Raw genomic sequence first — 12,421 nt, forward strand, 5'->3', positions numbered from 1 at the left:
CGTACTTGTCCACCTGCCTGCGAACAGTTTGATCTGGTGACACCTGATGAAGTGGATAAGGCCATTGGATCTGTGAGTTCCGCCACCTGTTTACTGGATCCGTGTCCCTCCTGCTTGGTCTCTGCCAGCAGGGAGGTGACACGGAGCTGGGTCCAGGAGATTATCAATGCTTCCTTGGGGAGGGGAGTTTTTCCAACACTCTATAAAGAGGCGCTCGTGCGCCCCCTCCTCAAGAAGCCTTCCCTGGACCCAGCCGTACTTAATAACTATCGCCCAGTCTCCAACCTTCCCTTTATGGGGAAGGTTGTTGAGAAGGTGGTAGCGCTCCACCTCCAATGGTCCTTGGAAGAAGCCGATTATCTAGGTCCCCAGCAGTCGGGTTTCAGGCCCGGTTACAGCATGGAAACTGCTTTGGTCGCGTTGATGGATGATCTCTGGTGGGCCCGGGACAGGGGTTTATCGTCTGTCCTTGTGCTCCTTGACCTCTCAGCAGCTTTCGATACCATCGACCATGGTATCCTTCTGCACCGGCTGGAGGGGTTGGGGGTGGGAGGCACTGTGCTTCAGTGGTTCTCCTCCTACCACTCCGGTCGGTCGCAGTCGGTGTTAGTGGGGGGTCAGAGGTCGACTGCGAGGTCTCTCCCTTGTGGGGTGCCTCAGGGGTCGGTCCTCTCCCCCCTGCTATTTAATATCTAGATGAAACCACTGGTGAGATCATCCAAGGGCATGGGATGAGGTATCATCAGTACGCCGATGATACCCAGCTTTACATCTCCACCCCATGTCCAGTCAACGAAGCAGTGGAAGTGATGTGCCAGTGTCTGGAGGCTGTTGGGGCCTGGATGGGTGTCAACTGACTCAAACTCAACCCGGATAAGATGGAGTGGCTGTGGGTTTTGCCTCCCAAGGACAATTCCATCTGTCCGTCCATTACCCTGGGGGGGGAATTACTGACCCCCTCGGAGAGGGTCCGCAACTTGGGTGTCCTCCTCGATCCACAGCTCACATTAGAGAACCATCTTTCAGCTGTGGCGAGAGGGGCGTTTGCCCAAGTTCGCCTGGTGCACCAGTTGCGGCCCTATCTGGACCGGGACTCATTGCTCACAGTCACTCATGCCCTCATCACCTCGAGGTTCGACTACTGTAATGCTCTCTACATGGGGCTACCTTTGAAAAGTGTTCGGAAACTTCAGATCATGCACAATGCAGCTGCGAGTGCAATCATGGGCTTACCCAGGTATGCCCATGTTTCGCCATCACTCCGCAGTCTGCATTGGCTGCCGATCAAATTCCGGTCAGAATTCAAAGTGTTGGTTATGACCTTTAAAGCCCTTCATGGCACTGGACCAGAATATCTCCGAGACCGCCTTCTGCCGCACGAATCCCAGTGACCGATTAGGTCCCACAGAGTGGGCCTTCTCCGAGTCCCGTCAACTAAACAATGTCGGTTGGCGGGCCACAGGGGAAGAGCCTTCTCTGTGGTGGCCCCGACTCTCTGGAATCAACTCCCCCCAGAGATTAGAACTGCCCCTACTCTCCCTGCCTTCGGTAAACTCCTTAAAACCCACCTTTGCCGTCAGGCATGGGGGAACTGAAACACCTCCCCCGGGCATATACAATTTATGCATGGTATGTTTGTGTGTATGCTTGTTACTAAATGGGGTTCTTTTTAAACTTTTTAAAATATTTTAAATTTATTTGCATTTGTGACGATTTGTTATATTTTGCTGTGAGCCGCCCCGAGTCCGCGGAGAGGGGCGGCATACAAATCTAAATAATAAATAAATAAATAAATAAATAAATAAATTGAAACGGAAGTTTTTCCCACAATCAGCACATTCAAAATGTTTTTCTCCTGTGTGAGCTATCTGGTGTTTCACCAAGGAGGATTTCTGACTGAAATGCTTCCCACAATCAAGGGAAATGTTTCTCACTCTCATGGTTCCGCTCCCTTGTGATTGCTCTAATAGTTCACCAGGGTAGAATGGAAACGGAAACATTTCCCACAATCTGGACACTTGTTTTCTCCCCTGCGTGAATCCTCTGGTGCTTCACCAGGTCAAAATGGTGGCAGAAACTTTGCCCACAATCTGGACACTGAAACGGTTTCTATCCTGTGTCAGTCCTCTGGTGTATGAGCAGACTGTCATTACGATTGAAGCTTTTTCCACAATCAGGACATTCAAAGGGTTTTTCTCCTGTGTGAGTCCTCTGGTGGTTCACTAGGTTGGAATTCTCACTGAAACATTTTCCACAATTAGGACATTCAAAGGGTTTCTCTCATGTGTGAGTCCTCTGGTGGTTCACTAGGTTGGAACTGTGACTGAAACATTTCACACACTCTGGACATTTGTATGGTTTCTCCCCTGTGTGGATTCTCCGGTGTTCCAGCAGGCTGGAATTGTGAGTGAAACACTTTCCACAATTAGGACATTCAAAGGGTTTCTCTCCTGTGTGAGTCCTCTGGTGATTCACCAGGTTGGAATTCTGACTGAACTTTTTCCCACAATCAGAACATTCAAAGGGTTTCTCTCCTGTGTGAGTCCTCAGGTGCTGCACAAGGTTGGAACTGTGACTGAAACATTTCACACACTCTGGACATTTGTATGGTTTCTCCCCTGTGTGGATTCTCCGGTGTTCCAGCAGGCTGGAATTGTGAGTGAAACACTTTCCACAATTAGGACATTCAAAGGGTTTCTCTCCTGTGTGAGTCCTCTGGTGATTCACCAGGTTGGAATTCTGACTGAAACTTTTCCCACAATTAGGACATTCAAAGGGTTTCTCTCCTGTGTGAGTCCTCTGGTGATTCACCAGGGTGGAATTATGACTGAAACTTTTCCCACAATCAGAACATTCAAAAGGTTTCTCTCCTGTGTGAGTCCTCAGGTGATTCACAACGTTGGAACTGTGACTGAAACATTTCACACACTCTGGACATTTGTATGGTTTCTCCCCTGTGTGGATCCTCTGGTGTTCCACCAGGCTGGAATTCTGACTGAAACTTTTCCCACAATCAGGACATTCAAAGGGTTTCTCTCCTGTGTGAGTCCTCTTGTGTATCTCTAGGTCCGAATTCCGACTGAATTGTTTCCCACAATTTGGACACTTGTATGGTTTGTCTCCTGTGTGAGTCCTCTGGTGTTTCAGCAAGCCAGAATAGTTGCTGAAGCTTTTTCCACAATCAGGACATTCAAAGGGTTTTTCTCCTGTGTGAGTCCTCTGGTGTACCACCAGGCTGGAATTCTCACTGAAACATTTTCCACAATTAGGACATTCAAAGGGTTTCTCTCCTGTGTGAGTCCTCTGGTGGTTAACTAGGTTGGAATTCTGACTGAAACGTTTCCCACAATAACAACATTCAAATGGTTTTTCTTTTGTGTGAGTTCTCTTGTGTATCTCCAGGCTGGAATTCTGACTGAACTTTTTCCCACAATCAGAACATTCAAAGGGTTTCTCGCCTGTGTGAGTCCTCAGGTGTTTCACAAGGGTGGAACTATGACTGAAACATTTCACACACTCTGGACATTTGTATGGTTTCTCCCCTGTGTGGATCCTCTGGTGTTCCAGCAGGCTGTAATTGTGAGTGAAACACTTTCCACAATTAGGACATTCAAAGGGTTTCTCTCCTGTGTGAGTGCTCTGGTGTATCACCAAACGGGAATTTGCAATGAAACTTTTCCCACAATCTGGACACTTGTATGGTTTCTCCCTGGTGTGAATCCTCTGGTGTATCACTAAGTTGTCATGCTTGTGAAAGCATTTACCACATTGGGAACAGTTGTAGGGCATCTTTCGTGTGAGGACTCTTCTATGAATTACAGGGGAGCTATTCTGACCAAACCTTTTCCCACATTCAAAGTATTTGTAGGGCTTTTATCCAGTGTGGAGCCTCTTGTGATTTGAACTCTGTGCTTATCCCACAATAGCTATGAATTATGTATCTTTCTGAAAGAAATTGAATTTTTTAAAAAATCTACTTCAATTTGCTTTGTTTTCAATGTTGCTTCTTGTCCAGTGTTCTTATATTGGAATCAACTTTGTCTGTAAGAGTAAAATGAAATTGTAAATTTAAAAATAATAATAATAACAGAGAAGACATTGATAACCAAAAAGAACAACAGTGAATGCCGATGATTTCTATTCACCAGAAAATAATTTGATATGCAACAAGAGTGTAACTCTCCTTCTCTCAAGAGGAAATTGATGACATTTCTATATTATTTGTAATTTTGTAATTGTCCAGGTGTTTTTTGTTGGTTTAGAAGTGTATGTATGTTTTTCTATTTTCTTTTTTGTGTATTGCAAATATTGCAAATATGTCAATGTATATATTTTCTTGATTATGCTTTTTAAAACAAATTAATAAAAATTACTTTAAAAAAAAAGATGTATATTTTCATTAACTTATATTGCAATAACCTCATACATAGAATTTATTTTGTACTCTCTAGAAAAGTACTGGAGTTTCAGTTTGTATATCAATTGCTTACATTTTTGTCACCTACTACATTTTCTTCCATTTTACAACAGCACGAAGCTTGGAAACTTCAGCCTGATGATGGTGAATGTGATTTCACCGAAACGTCGCATAGACATGCAAAATATTACACAGGGCAAAACCCGAACTCAGAACAATCTACATACATATACCCGTGAAAATTTACGAAAACATATATATATATATATATATATATATATATATATATATATATATATATATATATAAAAATAAAAACACATAGAAAAATACATGATGAAGGTTATAGAGGAGATACTCGTAGTAATATATATATCTAAGAAAGAATAGAAAAGAAGATATAGTAATAGAACATATCAATGAAAGAATAGAAGAGATATAGGAATAGAAGAAAGGTATAGGAGATACAGGAGAGCAATCGAGTCTTCGGAGAGGGGCGGCATACAAATCCAAATAATAAATAGGACAGGGGACGGAAGGCACTCTAGTGCACTTGTACTCGCCCCTTACTGACCTCTTAGGAATCTGGATAGGTCAACCGTAGATAATCTAAGGGTAAAGTGTTGGGGGTTTGGGGATGACACTATGGAGTCCGGTAATGAGTTCCACGCTTCGACAACTCGGTTACTGAAGTCATATTTTTTACAGTCAAGTTTTCAGCGGTTAATATTAAGTTTAAATCTTGTGTGCTCTTGTGGTGTTTTGGTTGAAGCTGAAGTAGTCATTGACAGGCAGGACGTTGCAGCAAGTCTTGTTATTCGGTTAGCCCGAGGCTTTGGCCAACAGGATAATAGAGGGGTCTCTGACCTCCAGCCAACCCCGCCCCTTTCGAATCTCCGCGCGATTGTGTCGATTCATCGAAAAAAGAAACGCCGCTTGCAACTCAATGGCTCCGATGCTCTTTCTGTCACCCACCCGTGACGCCTCCGCGCCGTCTTTTTATGCCTTTCCCCGACCTGGATTGCGCACCTGCGTGCTATGCTAGAACAGGGAGGTTCTATTTCCTATAGGAATAGCGAGCTCTGAAGGACCGGCTGTTACATACTCTCTTTTACCAGGAAAGAGTTAAATAGGTGAAGGGTTTTTTTTAAAATAAACTGCTTACTGAAGGATAATTTCCCTTTAACACCCCCCCACTGCCCCCCTTCCTGCATTTCTTACCCTTTCCGAATTGTTGAGATTCGCCCAGCAACAATGAAAACACCAAGCTAAGAGTTTTATCCAAGGGAACTACAGGAAAAAGAATTAACTAAGAGGAAGGAGGGGAGTGGACTTTTCGGGATCTACTCTAGAGCGGCTGAACTTTGTGGTTTTAACCCGTTCATCTTCCTTATGCAGAAATTAGTCGCCGGAACAGAATTTTATATCAGAGATTTAAAGCGACATGGAACAAAAAAAATACCTGCAATAACGATTCGTTTTTGAAATAAGTTCTTCTAGGGATGAAATGTATTCCTTCCTTCCTTCCTCCCTCCTCTTCCTTCCTCCCTCCTCTTCCTTCCTTCCTTCCTTCCTCCCTTCCTTCCTTCCTTTGAATTTGTATGTTGCCCACCGCACTCCCAAAGGAACAAGGGCAGCTTACAACAATAAAACAATAAAAACAGTATCAAAAGTTATCAATGCATTTGTAATAGCGGAGACCTTCGTTAGAACAACACTTTATTAACAGAAGTCATGCCACAACAAGGCAGGTACAGGCTTGGGGAAAATACAGTAAACAGCCTTTTATACACTTGGCTGGCTAAGGCTGAAGCCAATCCACAAACAGTAACTTTCCCGCTTACATTGTAACCGGGCGTCTGTAACCTATCAGGACCTTGGATAGGGACGCCAATCGAACTGCTCTATCCGGCCGGCTGTTACCAAGCAGACATAACACTCCTATCCCTTTCGTTAGCACATACATAATCATTCAAATAGGCCGGTCTTCTACAAATCCTCTTGGAGCGCCGGGGTTCCCCGGACCGCTCGACCCTGGGCTCTGGGGGCGGTACCTTCGGTTCCTCTCCGGGAGCCGGAACGATCTCTAATCTTTGGAATTCCGCCCTAGCCGGCTCCTCTGGCTTCCTGGCAGGAATAACTAATTCCCTGGGGGCTACCTCAGAATGGCCGTGGTCCCTTTTTTCGCCTTGCACCTCACCTCTGTCCAGACGGAGTTGGTCCAGGTGCCTCTTCCATAAACGGCCGTCGCTTAATTCTATTTCAAATGACCGAGGCCCTAGCTGTCGGCTTGCTGTTCCTTTTTCCCAATGTAACCCCCCTGAGTATGAACGAGCAAAAACCGCATCCCCCACTCTCACCTCCCTTGCCGGAGGTTCTGGCCACAGCACGGTCTGGGAATACCAAGGGTGAAGCCTGTGTAAGACAATTCGTAGCTTGCGACCCATTAATAATTCGGCCGGGGTCCTGCCAGTGGCCACACACGAGGTGGAGTGCTGTGCCATTAATAAATCTGCCAATTTATTCTGCCAAGAACCCTGTGGCATCTTCTTTAGGGCTTCCTTTACTGAGCGCACTGCCTGTTCTGCCTGCCCATTACTGGCCGGATGCCAAGGCGAGGTTAACGCATGTCAGATGCCAACGGACGCCAGAAATGACTCAAACATAACAGATGTAAATTGTGGTCCGTTGTCCGAGACTAATAAATCGGGGTAACCATGGGTGACAAATAATGTCATCAAAGTGTCGATGATGGCCTGAGACTGGCTCGATTTCAGGTGGGCTACTTCCACCCATTTGGAATGGGCATCGACGACTATCAAGAAGGTCTGGCCCATAAAAGGGCCAGCCAAATCAATGTGCAGGCGAGCCCACGGACCAGCGGGAGGCTCCCAGGCCAGCGGTTCAGCCCGGGGGGGAAAAGATCTATTCTCCTGACAAACCCCACCCGCTGCCACCCGCTGCTCTACCTCTCTATCTAACCCTGGCCACCAAACGTAATCCCTTGCCAACCCTTTCATGCGCACCATGCCCGGGTGACCCTTGTGCAATAGTGCCAACACCTGGCCACGAAGCCTCCCCGGAATTACTACCCTGCTTCCCCGCAGCAGGATTCCCTTCTCCATGGACAGTTCGTTCCGACAATGGAAGAACGGAACAAAAACTTCGGCCGGGGCAGAAACTGGCCACCTCCTAAGTACCCATTGCCTTACCTGTTCTAATACCAAATCCCGCCCCGTCTCCCTTGCTACCTCGGCTGCGGCCAAAATGAGGGGTCCTTCTGACAGGGCGAAAACAGAGCCAGCTGGTGCAGGGTCAATTAAAACATCCTGCAAGGGGCACCTACTCAGGGCATCAGCATGGGCTATGTGGCGCCCAGGCTTGTAGGTCAGAGAATAACTATAATTTGCCAAAAATACAATCCAGCGCGAAATGCGCAGAGACAATACTATGAGACTTTGGCGGTCACCCGATAATAACCCCAATAATGGATGGTGATCGGTCACCAATTCGAATCGCCTTCCATACAAATAGTCATGGAACCTGCGGACCCCAGCAATAAGAGCCAGAGCCTCTTTATCAATGTGCCCATAGTTCCTTTCCGCTTTGGCCAACGTGCGGGAAAAAAATGCCAGCGGGGCCTCTGCCCCATTAGGCAACCTATGGCTCAAGACTGCGCCCACCCCGTACTGCGAAGCATCACATGTGAGAACCAATGGTAAACCCGGTGAATATTGGGCCAGAACACTGTTAGAGGTAAGTATTTTTTTAACCCCCTCAAATGCAACCTCCTCTCTTTCTCCCCAATGCCAATTTGTGTGCTTGTCCAGCAATCGGTGTAAAGGTTCAGCCACCGATGCCTTATGCGGTATGAAAACTGCATAAAAATTCAGAAGACCTAAAAAGGCCTGGAGCTCAGCCTTAGACTGTGGCCTAGGGGCTTCCCTGATTGCCCGTGTCTTTTCTGGGGTAGGATGGATACCCTCCCCATCTACCGTAAACCCCAGGAACTCAACCCTAGGCACCCCAAACACACATTTCTTCGCCTTCAGCTTCAATCCCGCTTCATGGAACTTTGACAAAACCTTCCTTACCCGTACCATTAATTCATCCTCAGAACTCCCTGACACAAGAACGTCATCAAAGTATGGCACCGTTCCCTCCAGCCCATACAGTAATCTTTCCATCAAACCCTGGAAAATCCCTGGGGCCACGGACACCCCAAATTGCAGCCGGTGACACTTGAACACCCCCCAGTGGGTAATGATGGATTGCGCTTCTGCGGTCAGGGGGTCGACCGGGAGCTGCTGATAAGCCTGAGAGAGGTCAAGCTTAGCGAACACTTTACCCTTTCCCAGGGTATGCAGCAATTGCTGCACTACGGGCAGTGGGTATGAGTGATGGGCCAGTGCTTTGTTCACGGAACACTTATAATCCCCACACAATCTGATTCCCCCATCCCCCTTAAAGGCTATTACAACCGGGGTCTCCCAAGCAGCTTGATCAACCGTTTCCAGAACTCCTTGGGCTATGAGTCTATCGAGCTCAGCATCCACCTTTTGCCTCAGGGGAATCGGGACATGGCGGGCCTTTAAACGCACCGCCGGCACTTGGGGATTTAAACTGAAAGAAATCGGGGTTTCAGTATAACGACCCAAATTGCCATCAAAAACTGAAGGAAATTCCCTAGACAGTTGTTCAAACCCTGAATTTCCCTTAACAGAATTCACCCCGATGACTGAGAGACCCAATGACTTAAACCAGTCTAGTCCTATTAAGTTGGAAAATGGTCCATTCACCACAATCAGTGGCAACTTGCCCACGAAAGTCTTAAAACGGACAGCAAATCGACCCTCACTGAGCAACGGTATAGGCGATCCTTGGTAGTCCCTCAAATTCAGAGAGCATGGCAGCAAACGATTCTTGCTCAGGCCGGGAAAACAGCGCTTCAATGTGGCCCAGGAAATCAACGAATGAGCGGAGCCCGTATCCACTTGCATCTGGCAATGAGACCTTCCCAGTTGAACTTCCACTGAAATTTTCTCCGCAGAGTCAGACGTCTCTCTGACGTACGTGGCTGCAGGACGCGGTTGACTGTACACTGCATTACAATCCTCCTTGCGGCTGGAGGAAAATTTCCGTTGCCAGCGGGGGGTGAAATTTTGGAAATCCCTCTGCTCCCTGGACGCCGCTGGGGGAGATCTGAGAAAACGGCAGACCCTGGCAATGTGACCTTTGCCTCCACATCGGCGGCATGCCGCATCCCGGAAAGGGCAATTTGAGCAAAAATGGTTACCCCCGCACCCCCGACAAGGTGACACCGGGGGACGAGGGCGCGCGGCCGGTACCTCTTGGCTGCGATTTGCCGCCAGCCGGCAAACTTCTTCTTCCTCAACCCCTACGCTGTCATCTTCAGGGAGGGAAACCTTCGGCTTGTCAGGCAAAACTGGCACCTTTTGAGTGACATTAACTGTGCTGTCCATGGCAGCTAAAGATTGCGTTGACAGCTCGAACGCACGAGCCTCCGCTAACGCCGTTTGAAAGGTCAAGTCCCGGGTGGCCAAAAGACGCCGCTTGAGGCGAATGTCTCTCACTCCAAACACCAGCCTATCCAGCAAATAGTCATTTAAATCTGTAAACTTGCAGTATAATGCAGCTCTGCGTAGGGCAGCTACAAAATCGTTAATTGACTCCCCCTCCGCTTGGTTTCTCTGATAAAATGTATAACGGCGGGCGCACCGGGAAGGGGCAGGGGCATAGTGTTCTTGCAAGGTCTTCAAAAAATCCTGCCAAGGAATATCATTGATTGAGACCGGGGCGAATAAAGCCCGAGCCGTCTCAAACATCTCGGGACCACAAAACCCGAGAAAATAAGACCTCTTTCTATCCCCAGAAATCTCCGTGTAGCCATGAGAGATCAAGAAGCAGTCAAAACGGGCGACATAGGAGTCCCAGGTCTCCCCTTGTGGATTAAAAGGGGGAAAGGTCAGCTGTACAGACATCCTCACTTACTGTCACTACAGTCAATAGAATTCCGTGACCAAAAGGCTCGATCCTTCGTCGCCAGTGTAATAGCGGAGGCCTTCGTTAGAACAACACTTTATTAACAGAAGTCATGCCACAACAAGGCAGGTACAGGCTTGGGGAAAATACAGTAAACAGCCTTTTATACACTTGGCTGGCTAAGGCTGAAGCCAATCCACAAACAGTAACTTTCCTGCTTACATTGTAACTGGGCGTCTGTAACCTATCAGGACCTTGGATAGGGATGCCAATTGAAGTGCTCTATCCGGCCGGCTGTTACCAAGCAGACATAACAGCATTCATACCATATCAAGCATCCCAATCAATCATATCTAAGTCAGAATTAAGGGTCAGTTCTCACGGCCCCCAGGCCTGCTGGCAAAGGCAAGATTTTCAGAGCTTTCCGGAAAGTCAGTAGGGTGAGGGCAGTATGACAGGGGGTGGGTGTTAATTGGTTCCAAAGAGACGGGGCCACTACAGAGAAGGCCCTTCCCTGTGGGCCCGCCAACCGCCACTGTTTATAGTCAACGGGACTCGGAGAAGGCCAATCCTGTCCATCGTGTTTGAGGACGACTTGACATCTACTGGGTTGTGGGTTGTAGTCGATGTGTCCGCAAGTGGCTGGTAAAGCCCATACCAGCACAAAATATTCTGCCACATGTTGGGCAGATATATGTGGGCACAATTGCCACAGCATTTGCATTTGTAGCCCTGGCTTTGTGGAGTGCACGCTTCTCTACTGCTCTGAATAATAATAATAATAATAATAATGATGATGATGATGATGATGATGATGATGATGAAGTACTAGGAAGTTTCTCCTTAATTCCAAGTTCCTTCCCTCCTTGATTAATTCCATCCACTGTTTATTGTCTGGCTTTCTGGTGCTATGGAAAATAGGTTGACTCCCCTCTTCATTGTGGCAACCCTCAAATACTGGAATACTATTGCTATCATATGACTCGTAGCCCTTCTTTTCTCTACACTAGCCATATCCAATTCCTGCAATTGTTCTTCATAGGTTTTAGCCTCCAGGCCTTTAATCCTCTACATTGGTCTTTTTGGCACTTTTTCTGAAGTCTCAGTATTTGTTTTATAATGTTGTGAACAAATTTGTGGCATGTTGCATCTGGCACAACAGGATTTTTTTATAACAAAATGTGTCGTTATGAAATAGATATCTCAGAGAAGCATATAGCTAAGAGTTCCTCGCTTAACTGTGGTAATAGGGACTAGAATTTTCATCACTTAGTAATGCAGGAATAAAGGGCAAGGGGTGCGATGCCTATATCTCTTCTCTACCAGGTCCAACTGCAAAGCAAAATAGCCTTTTTATTTAAAATTTTACATTGTTTTTTGGCACTAGGCCAAAGGCCTACCCCGCACAAGCCTATCACTCACTGCACACTTCATGGAAGCAGCCATCATTTTCACTGCACCCACCATTCCTTAAGGTACCAAAATACAGCAATTTCTCCCTCTCCCTCGTGACAATGACAAAGAATCAGACACCATTTTGGCCCTGAGGCAGTCATGGCAAAATGGCAGCCATTTCCACAAATCCACCTCAGAGTCCAGGGATGAATCCAGGCTGCTACCCAGACCGGGGGGGGGGGGGGGGCGCAAAACAGTGGGGTAGTGAAAATGGAGCTCCACCCCAGAGCACCCAATTTGCACTGAAAGATGTTGAAAGAAAATGCAGGGCGTCTTGCATAAGCCAGGCCCACAGTGTGGTAGCAAAATATTTGGTAGCCCTTCACTGGATGAATCCCATGCCCAGTGAAAATAATGGCTGCTTCCATGAAATAATCCTGCAGCCCAGAGATTTGCATCCTACCCTCCTTCCCCAACATCACATTCAGAGAACTTCAAAAAATACAGAGGAGGAGGCTATGATGCTTGGTGGGATCGGATTTAGGCCCAAGGACAAGATGAAGCCTGTTTTAGGAAGCAGAGGCCTATAGCAGTGGTTTCACAACC

The 12,421-nt window shown here is 47.1% G+C and overlaps 1 pseudogene; it reads right to left on the reverse strand.

Annotated features, from left to right (window-relative positions):
- The window catches only part of LOC139159977 (zinc finger protein 850-like), an 82,729-nt pseudogene that overhangs the window by 58,984 nt on the left and 11,324 nt on the right, over positions 1–12,421 (reverse strand).

This window comes from Erythrolamprus reginae, chromosome 2, assembly GCF_031021105.1.
Source record: "Erythrolamprus reginae isolate rEryReg1 chromosome 2, rEryReg1.hap1, whole genome shotgun sequence".
Taxonomy (NCBI): Eukaryota; Metazoa; Chordata; class Lepidosauria; order Squamata; family Dipsadidae; genus Erythrolamprus; species Erythrolamprus reginae.